The sequence below is a fragment of the Montipora capricornis genome, chromosome 10 (genome assembly GCF_036669925.1).
Source record: "Montipora capricornis isolate CH-2021 chromosome 10, ASM3666992v2, whole genome shotgun sequence".
NCBI lineage: Eukaryota > Metazoa > Cnidaria > Anthozoa > Scleractinia > Acroporidae > Montipora > Montipora capricornis.
The window spans coordinates 36,269,762-36,279,761 of record NC_090892.1 but is presented as its reverse complement, the minus strand read 5'-3'; the positions used below and the strand labels follow the sequence as shown (position 1 = coordinate 36,279,761).

General features: G+C 38.9%; 1 protein-coding gene and 1 pseudogene across 1 annotated transcript in view; one reads left to right on the top strand and one right to left on the bottom strand.

The window, feature by feature from the left end:
• LOC138020749 (uncharacterized) overlaps nt 1–8,778 on the top strand; it is a 16,353-nt pseudogene extending 7,575 nt beyond the window's left edge.
• Nucleotides 8,779–9,487: 709 nt separating this feature from the next.
• Nucleotides 9,488–10,000, bottom strand: part of LOC138021656 (kappa-type opioid receptor-like) — a 6,284-nt gene continuing 5,771 nt past the window's right edge. The window contains exon 2 of the mRNA XM_068868592.1: nt 9,488–10,000. This exon is cut by the window's right edge and continues 1,473 nt beyond it. The gene's annotated coding sequence lies outside the window, so the exon portion shown is untranslated.

Below are 10,000 nucleotides of genomic sequence, written 5' to 3'. Positions count from 1 at the left end.
AAGGGCTATTGCGACAGTTCGTCACGTGACTTCTTTCCTTAACATTTCTGTTAGACAGAAATTATGAGGATCATTGATTCTTGTTAGAGTGTTTCTATGGAGACGGCCGAGGTTACCATGGGAACAAGAGCACCACAGTGTCCGGGTACAAGTGTCAGTCGTGGAATGCCACAACTCCTCGTGAATACGGCATCACGGGATCGATTTATGAGGAAATCAAAAATAGTACCAATTCGTGTCGTAATCCAGGGGGCCTTGCCTTGGACGGGCCATGGTGTTTCACCACAAATGAGACCGTGCAGTGGGAGTACTGTGGCGTGCCCAGATGTGCAAAAGAGGGTGAGTAGACTTAATTTAATTAAAGAAGTTCGTGCTGTGGGGTGATTTCGTGCCGATCTTAGGCAAAAGAAATTGATACAACACACCAGAAAACAAACGTCATCTAATTTGCACGCATGTTACACGTTCAAACATTGCTGAATTAACAAATGCTTTCAGCTATGAAGGAACTGCCGTTATAGTTACGCAATTCTGGCAACGCAAGCTTTACTTAAGGGCCCACTGACGTATTTTTTGGGGTGCGTTGCTAAGGATGTAATGGTTAAGTAATTTGAGAGAATTTGGCATTATTTTGGTCAGTTTCCAACTTTTGTAAGCCAATGACCCTAAATATGACGTCATCATACCACGCCCATGGTCACGTGACCAATAAAAGAAAACTCTAAATTTGTCTCCGTGCTACGCAATTTGGGTATTTAATCGATGGTTTGATAATTTGTATTCGTTTTTGCATCCAGCCAAGCATGGTTTTCTTTTTATTTTGAAAAATGTTCTTTTTAAAGACATAAACGATACTGAAATACCCATAACTTTTTCAAAAAAGATGATTTTAAAAAATCAATGCTTAGCTATATTCTGTATTTGGGGGTGAAACGTGCCATGTAAAAAAAAATTAATTCAATTTAAAACCGCCGGAAATTTAGCTTTTTTCTCAAACCGGAAGTCAGTTCGTTTACGCATGCGCAGTTGATCTGAGAACGAGCTCGAGGAAGGCCGAGGAAAAATCTTCGATGGAAACAACAGTTTGTGCGGTGACTTTTGCTTGTGAGTGGGTTTTCTTGTCAGCTCATGGTATGATGACGTCAGTTACCGGAAGTAACATTTCACTTCCTTAGCAACGCGCGAAAAATCCGTCTGTGGGCCCTTAAGGGACGGCGATGTTCCTCCTAGGTTATATCCTGCCTAAAATGAATTGGGTTTATCTGATTAATAACGATGCGCTGTCCTCCATTTGATCCATCAGTGCCATCCAGTCCACCTTCTAACTTTGGCGGTCACAACTTAAGCTCCACAAGCATTCAAGTGACCTGGGGAGATGTTCCAAAGTCCTAAATAAGAGGAATTCTCCTTGGGTTTCGCGTAGCTTGCCATCTTGTCAACTGCTCTGAGAGAGGAATCATGGATATGCCACTCGGCAATCATAGCTGTGTCTTCATAGAACTTGAGGAACACAGAAATTATAGTTGCTGTCTAAGGGCTTACAACAACTTTGGAAACGGTATATGGATTGAAAAACTCGTCATTTCAACTGATGAAGACGGTATGTTAAATGAAAAAAATTAAAAAATAATAATATTCAGTAAGTAAATAGGTAAACTCGCCTCATAACAAATAAATGATATGACTGAATGGTTAACTGGCCGACCGACGGACAGGAGAAAATAAAATGAAAACATTTATCATAAGGTGAAAGCTGAAGCTTTGCTGAATGAACATCTGGAAGAGGTAAAGAAGGAGAATTCCAAAGAAATCTGAAGTTAATTTCTCAGAATGATTCCTCGACTGATAAAGACTTCAGGATGACGTTTGAATATTGCTGTCATATACTGTTATTACTCTGAGTGTATAATTGTTTGGTACACGTTATGCGTCCTTAATAGGAAAATAATCTTTTCGATAGATTTCGAAAATTAGTTTGTTTGAGAGGGTGTACTCCGGGCCGTGGTGCTTTGGATAAGTCACTAGAGAATTCATCACAAGGATTTGCAGTGTGTGATCCATCTATTCAGATTCAAATTTGAACAATTGAGTGCTTAACAGAGAATAGTTCTTTGTGCAACTTCTTTTCTAAGTCCCAGACCACTCTCCAACAAACATGTCAGCAATTGGCCTTGGAGTGGATGAAGTTCAGCTTAATTGGGGACCAGTCCCTCCAGAACATACCAACGAGGAGGTGCTTGGTATTATTCAGTGACGTTAACAGCATGTCGAGAGGAATCAAGTCTGTGCATTCCCCAGAGGAAACCAGCGTAAAGATCGAAAGCCTAAGATCCAACAGGAACTATAGCTTTCAAATACTTGCGTTCACAGCGAAGGGCGACGGAGAGATCAATGCCCAATACTTCGTGAAAACTCGAGCAGGTAAAATGACGATGGTGAAAATATTTTTCAATCGAATAAAAAGGCTAATTTTCTTATACCTTGGGATGGAATTAGAGGAGACCCCTGGCTTGCAAATCGGTTTTATAATCAGATTTTCGTGATGTTTTTTCCGTGCATTGCCCGTTAGAATTACTGATCCGCTGACTAAAACTGAGCACGAGACAATCCAGTTTCCAGTGTCTGCGACCCTTTCGGTCAAGACATCTACCTTTTCCGCTAGATTAGGTTATGAGGGCTCTGGGGAGAAGATTAAAAGCGAGATAACACAGCAAGTTTGTAAACGGTTAGTCGTGACATGCGTGTTATCATCACGTGACCGATTAGAAAGCACGCTTAGCCATCCCTCAAAAGGGGGTTCGTAACAATTACACAACGCAATATACCATCTTAATTTTACAAGCTTACCGCTGTAAGAAAAATGAAAACAGGCAGAATTAGAGCTTTAGTTCGACAAGAAATAGCGTTTCTGAGCTAATCCGCGCTGATCTACAGTATTCAGGCCTAAAAACCACATTGAAAACGGTTAGCTTTCAGTTGTTTTGCTGGGTTCCACTTTGTTAATACTCTTAGATTTGATTTCTCAGCATCTTTTATACGGTTAGTCTAGTGGATATCCGAAACTGTAATTAGAAGCCATCGATCAGGGGTCGACTCTTTGCGTCGCGTATTCTGAATCTTCTCTGCATGTTTAAAATGTTTGTTTCTTTGAAGTAGAATGTACGTCGTAAAAGTTGAATAAAAAAGGAAATCTCCGTTTGAGGGATAGCCAAGGGTGCTTTCCCCGTTGGGAAGGTCAAACGGGAATCGTTCTGAGTCAACGTCGAATTTTTCGAGTCGCCTAATCTCAAAATATCAATTAACAAGGACAGGTCGCTAGCTGGAAATTAGGCATCTGGCAGGGAACTAGCATTTTGATTCTGGCAAAATGTCTCCGCACGTTGATATACTGTATACGAGTTGCTGACACAAAATGAAGAGTTTAACTGATCAGATCCTAAAGAATTAGAGCTTTTAATCTGGACGTACAGGTCATGGTGTCTATGCTTTTGTACCTGTAAACACGAGGAGGCGTTCTCCGTTGGTGAACTGAGCGTGTTGAGTGTCCGTTACTTGCTAGCCATATTGAAATGTGTCGAGGAAAGAAATTGTATATTAGAGAGGTTTTCAATTGAGTATCGAAAGTAATTAGCGAATTGCTTTGGTTTTGCATTATTTCACTTAGTGATTGGTTCAAAGTTCTCGCGCCAATTTGTCAATTAATCAGAAGTGAAACCGAAACCAATCGTGGCTCGCGCGTGCACATTTTACCGCGCTTGGGTCCGCTACGTCTAATAACTTCGAGTTTTGATTGGTTTACTGTCTCCGTCCTCTTTGATTGGCCAAAGTAATTACTTTGGTTTTGGTTTTACGACACTCGATTGAAACTCGCTCTAGTACAAGTAATCGCATTAGTTCAAATGCAATTTGGAAGCAATATGCAAGGGTAAATTTTTCAAAGACCAATAGACCCATATCACTTAATGTCCAAACAAAAGATTTTGCACGTCTAATCTCTCATTCAGTGTGAGGCTAGACGTGCAAAGGCAATGCAAAGACAAAGCCTTTATTCCCCACGGACTCCAAAATGGCCGTCGAGTGATAAAGGTGAAAAAAATTGCACAAGCCCGTTGGGCGAGTAACTGATCTGTTGACATTGAAAAAAACTTACAAGCGCGCTATTAATTCCAAATTGCACGCGTGCAATTGAGTGGCGATTTGTAGTCGTTGAAAAACGTTACGAGTACTTCGTATAAATTCGAAACTGCACAGGAAAAAGCATGTGATTACTTATGAATAATATGCATAAAAAATTTCAATTTGAGATGAGATTATCGTAATTGATCAGAAGAAGTGCACGCGAATCACGCAAAAACTGTTCCATCTAGGGTTCACGTTTGATTGATTATCCGAGACTTTCTTTGATCATTGACCAAACAGAATGTTTGCACTGAGTTGCCTGTTTTCTGTCCTGTGTTACCTTGAAACTGGATTTGTTTCTTAGCCAATCAGAAAGGGGAAGGTTTTACGTGTATATTATTAACAATGTAAGTGTGCTGTCCCTAACAATTATGCAGAACCAACAAACGCGTATTGCGTGTCACGAATCACTCATCCAAATTTTGAGGTCTCTAGGGCTCGCATTTGTTTGGCTATGTGTGAGTTTCTTTGAAAATTGACAAATCGTCACCTCTTTTGCACTGTGTTACCTGAAACCTGCGTTAATCTTAGCCAATCAGATTGGAGAAATGTTTCCGTGTATTTTATTAATTTTAGAGTTTTTTACAAGTATTTTATAGACGTCTAAGAAAAAAAGCACACAGTTCTTTGACCAGATTGGAAATACCGGTATGTGAAATCAAGCAATGATTTAGAATTCTTTTCTTTTTTTAAGAATAAAACTATATTATATGATAAGTCAACTCCCAACGTTCAGACTATCTTCCAAGCTCGTTACGATAAAAAATTGTATATGAGCTATGTTATTATTTGCTTTTGGAGGGTTGTCGTCTTTGTGTTTGCTAGGAAGATAACAAATTATATGCATAAATTTCCAGATTCATCTCAGCCGACCGTGTTCTCCAAGACAAATGGTGCAACAGGTAAATTGATCTAAGTTTTTGCATATGAGTATCAAGATTCGATTTCCATTGCTGAAGTTCGTGATCGCGAGGTTCCATCGTCTGCAAAACAGGCCTTTATTGAAAAGAATTAAAGAGTATCGTATGGTCTCGGCTTTTTATTCACGTGGTTGGGACGTCAGACTCCACTGAAGAAAAGTGTTACGTTTAATTATTTACTTCATGATTTACGTACTTTCTTTTATCAATGAAGGACTCAATTTTGACGAGAAATCGACTCCTTTTATATTTTGTCGTTACACAAAGTTGACTTCATAAAAAAGCCATACGTATGTTATTACTGCGTCCTTCTTCAAAAATAAACAATTAGCGTCGAACATTTTAACTGTTAACTCAAAATAGGGTGAATGGCAATTGCTTTCAATTGCAGGAACAGTCATAGCTGCCAGTTTGTCCGGGATAACTGTCCTTGCAGCGGTTTTGTTATTTATTTTGTTGATAAGAAACAAAAGAAAACGAGGAGAGAACAATGATGGAAATGGTGAGTTCATTCAGGGAAGGTACAAAACACAGGTCATAGGTCCATTGTTTTACCAATACAGAAACAACCCTAACCGTTTATTTTACCAATGCCAGGCCTAAGGTTAGCTTTAATGAATGTTTAGGATTCTTACTGTATTGGTAAAGCGATGACCACTGACCTGTGTTTTCATTCATAATCTTATGTGTTATTCTGTCTCATATTTCGCCAAAATCGTATTTTGAAAGCCATCTATATTTGGAGGTGTTTAGTTCGCTCAACAGACCTACATATAGCCTTTCCAATGATCAACCACAATAATACCTTGCAAGGCCAGTTGTACGTCTTCTTTATTGTAACTTCGAGGCAAAAATTCAAACAGATAAGGACAAAGAAAATTGTACAGTGATTCTGATTCAGAGGGACAGAAGGAACAGTGAATGTCACGTAGCTTTTTTGCACAGTTTAGGGTATCATTGAGTACTTTGTAACCCCGCGCTGAAGATAGAAGTAATCGAAAGTATATAAATTTCTTTGCCACGAGTAGGCAGTATTTTCGGTTGTCCTGGTAATTTATTCAGGTTTCAAATATCGTTTTATGTTAGCAAGCAACCCAATGTGTACTTCACACAAGCCTCTAGTTAGTAAAATTTAGAGCCTGTATCTCAGTATCAGGCCCCAGTCGTTAAAAGACAGGACAACGTTATCCACAAGAGCATAATTAACTATCCAGAGTATAACTAACAATTTTTCCAAGGGCGCGCGTTGGATATGAGATTATAAATAGCCAAGGAGGCGCGTAGCGCCAAGTTGGCTATAACCAGTCTCATATCCAGCAAGCGCCAATGGAATAATTGTTTTATCAAATTCCTTAAACTCCAAAAGTTTGGAAGTACGAAATACGACAGAAAAAAAAAATCCGAGCAAAACCGAAAAAACTTGATGAAGATGCGATGTTGTGTAATACCTGGTGGTCAGAGAGACCTTTTCGCGTACTTCTAAACGTCGGAATTGATCTAAACTTTCCACAAAACGTTTTTTTTTATTCAGAAAAAAATATCGCTTTTTGCTCTCGATGAAATGAAACCTTTTCAGTATATCTCTCTTAGGCTTAAATCGAGATGTCAAACCTTACGCAGTTTCGTCACCTGATTGGCTTGACAGAATTGTTAACATTCACATGTAGCCATGGATACGAGACACCTTATAATGACGTCGATGTTCCCATCTCAAGCCATCGACCTTGCTACATGAACATTGCTTCGGATGGTTCACTGAACGTTCCATCGTATCTGAAGAACATCTTCCTGGAGTTTGAACAATATTACGAGAACACCCGCTACAAACAGCCGGAACGGTATGTAACAGTGCACGCCCGCGAATATTACTGCAGTATGTTAAGCTGCAGTACCGAAAATAAATGAACGAGTGGGGCTGCGAATGAATGAATGAATGAATGAATGAATGAATGAATGAATGTGTGAGAGAGTGAGAGAGCGAGCAGACGGTCGTGCCGTATTTTGCTAAGCCACTAGTTAATTGAAGACACCTTGTTAAGTATACATAGGTGTTAACTATTAGTACCATAAAAATAATTACAATATATGGAAAGTCAGCTTAAAATACCGATGAGAATTAACTAAAGGAAGAACTGTTACAGGTGAAATAATTACAGATTCACTAACTGAGAAAAATTTACGTTTGTGTGAAATAGTTTTTACAGTTGCCTTCCATTAACAGAGATACATCTTCTTTTTTTTCTTTTAATTCTCTCCAACTATTTCCTTTTTCAATACACGTGAAAAAGGAATGCATGGGAGTACACAATGACGTCTTCACAGAGTTTCAACTACAGTAATTTATTTCTGGTCAAACTGGAAAATCAAATATTAATTTCATTGAGTTGCGTACCTGAAAGCCTGCTGGAGCAAAATCAATATCAAATATCGCATTAGCTATAACTCGAAATCGAAACCAAAACAAATTTATGAAAAGCGCATGAATGGCGATTACACTCCCTCGCCACCATGCCACTAATATGTGCACTCTATTGGCAGCATTTAATGATGATAATGATGATGATTATGATGATGATGATGATTATTATTATTATTATTGCTATTATTATTATTATTATTTATTTATTTATTTATTTATTTAATATATTTATATATTTATTATTTATGCATTCAGGGACAATGCGGGTGGAGAGTCAACAACACGGAGATCACAGATCGACAAAGATCGACTTCCGGTCGTTTACTCTCCCAACCATGATATACCACAGATGACGGATCACAACTCCGGGAACTCCATACATTACAATTTGCGAATAGTGTGCAGATTAATTCTTTAACATCCCAAAGGGTTACCAACATTAGGGATTTTATGAAACGACGACGGCTACGATTACGTCATTGCCACAAAGCAGTAATATCATTGGTTAAAAGAGTATAAATAATCGTGCTGCACGTCACGGATTTTGTGGCAAGTATCTTAGCGGTCCTCTGCATAACGACGACGTGAAATCACCAGATTTGAGATTTTGACGACAACGTAAGCATGCAACAGAGAATCCTTCATTCTCTATATTCACTCTAAAACCACTCGTACCAGGATACTTCACCCACATTGTAGGACGTGAACGAGACCGAATTATATTTTGAGGTGACGTTTTCGTCAACCGTCGCCGTCGTAGTTCTTAAATTCCCCATTGAAGGGTTGTGAGACGGGGCCTACGGTTTATCGTCGTTATCCCAGAAGACTAGAGAGTCTAAAGAATTACAGATCATTGTTATTACAAAGTCAGGACTAGTCCAGCCTCAATTCTGATCCCGCGACTTCCCGCACAGTATTCGAATGCTCGACCAATTGAGCCAAGAGATTGATTGGCGGAAACAAGTTATGGACTTGCTCTCGAAATATATTCCAATTTGTAACATATAAATGTTACATTTAGAAACTTCAGTTGATGCAATTACTGACATGTTATCATTGCCATTTTTTTGCAGTCGAAGACGATCTGTTGGAGGCCTCACGGACGCTCGCGGCTCTTTCGTATACGACACACTTCAACATGAAAGGCAGGCTCCAGATTATTCTTGTCGGGGCAATAGTTCTAACAACCAAGCACACAAAACAACAACTTCATATCCTTATAAAGATCAAAACAGAGCCTTAATGATTCCTGGGAGCTGAAAGGATTCAAAGGGGTTTTTCAGGGTCCAATATGTAGCACAGAACTCGCAGAGATAAGTGGCATGCGCTGCACAACGGGACAGCATCGTGGCCGCTTCTCGGTTGATCTGGGTGAAGTGAGAAAGTTTGTTGTACTCATAGAGAGCGGGATTTCTCCTACCGACAAAACCACAGCTTTTAACAAACAGTAACCGTCACCCAGGAAACGTAGTTATGATAAGCATTGCTATGAAGCCATCAAAATGGCAATAAGTTGAAATTGTATGCTTTTCAAGTAACAGGTTGCAAGAAATTTTTAGACGACAACTACTCTTTTCTCTTTCAAAAAGTTGGGACTCATTCGGCTTGATGGTTGCTGGTTCGTTGAAAGCTGCTTTGGTCATCCACTTCCCTGCTGAGGATGATTTCATTGTAGGAGTTTAAAATATATGAGAAATGAAATATTGAAAAAAGGACCAACCAGCACGGCATCTTCAGCTCATTACTTACTTTCATGGGCGGTGCGTAGGGTATTCCCTAGCTGCTGAAACGTTGGGTCTTGGGTCCATGTATGGTATGTGATTTCGCTTTGCCCAAATTACCCATAATACCACTATGATCATGAAACCGACTAAATAGATTCATTCTTTAATTCATGGAACTTGACATCACAAACAACATTACTACTAATTAACACAGAAACTCCATTTTCTCAGTAGATTTCGTTAAAATGTAAAGAAGATTAATATAATGTCATTCATTATTGCTTAAGTAGTTCACACAAATATATTCAATTCGTAGTTCAGTTAGTATACAATGTAATTATACTTTTTATTTTGATTGTATTTCTTTTACTGTATTCGTTTTACCGATATTTCGTTTTGTTAATGTTCAACGAGTGATTCGTTTTATGAACTCTTTGGGTTTTCAACTTCACGATAATGCTGTATTACTGAAAAACTATTTTACCTCGTTTTCATTACATGACAAAAAATTCTCAGGCTAAATGGAACACTCTGATTCGCTGGTGTTTGGTGGGGATTTGCAGTACGGACCGTTACCATGGAAACACGGTCCGTTTCAGTATTTTTTCGCACTCCCGGGAAATTCAAGTTGAGGTCGGGAAAAAACGAAAGACGAAAGACATATATAATTGATCCTCGCATTTTTCTGAACAATTTAATTGATTGCTTCTTATGGACAATTGAGTGGCTTCATGGCTCAGTTTTTAGAGCATTGCACC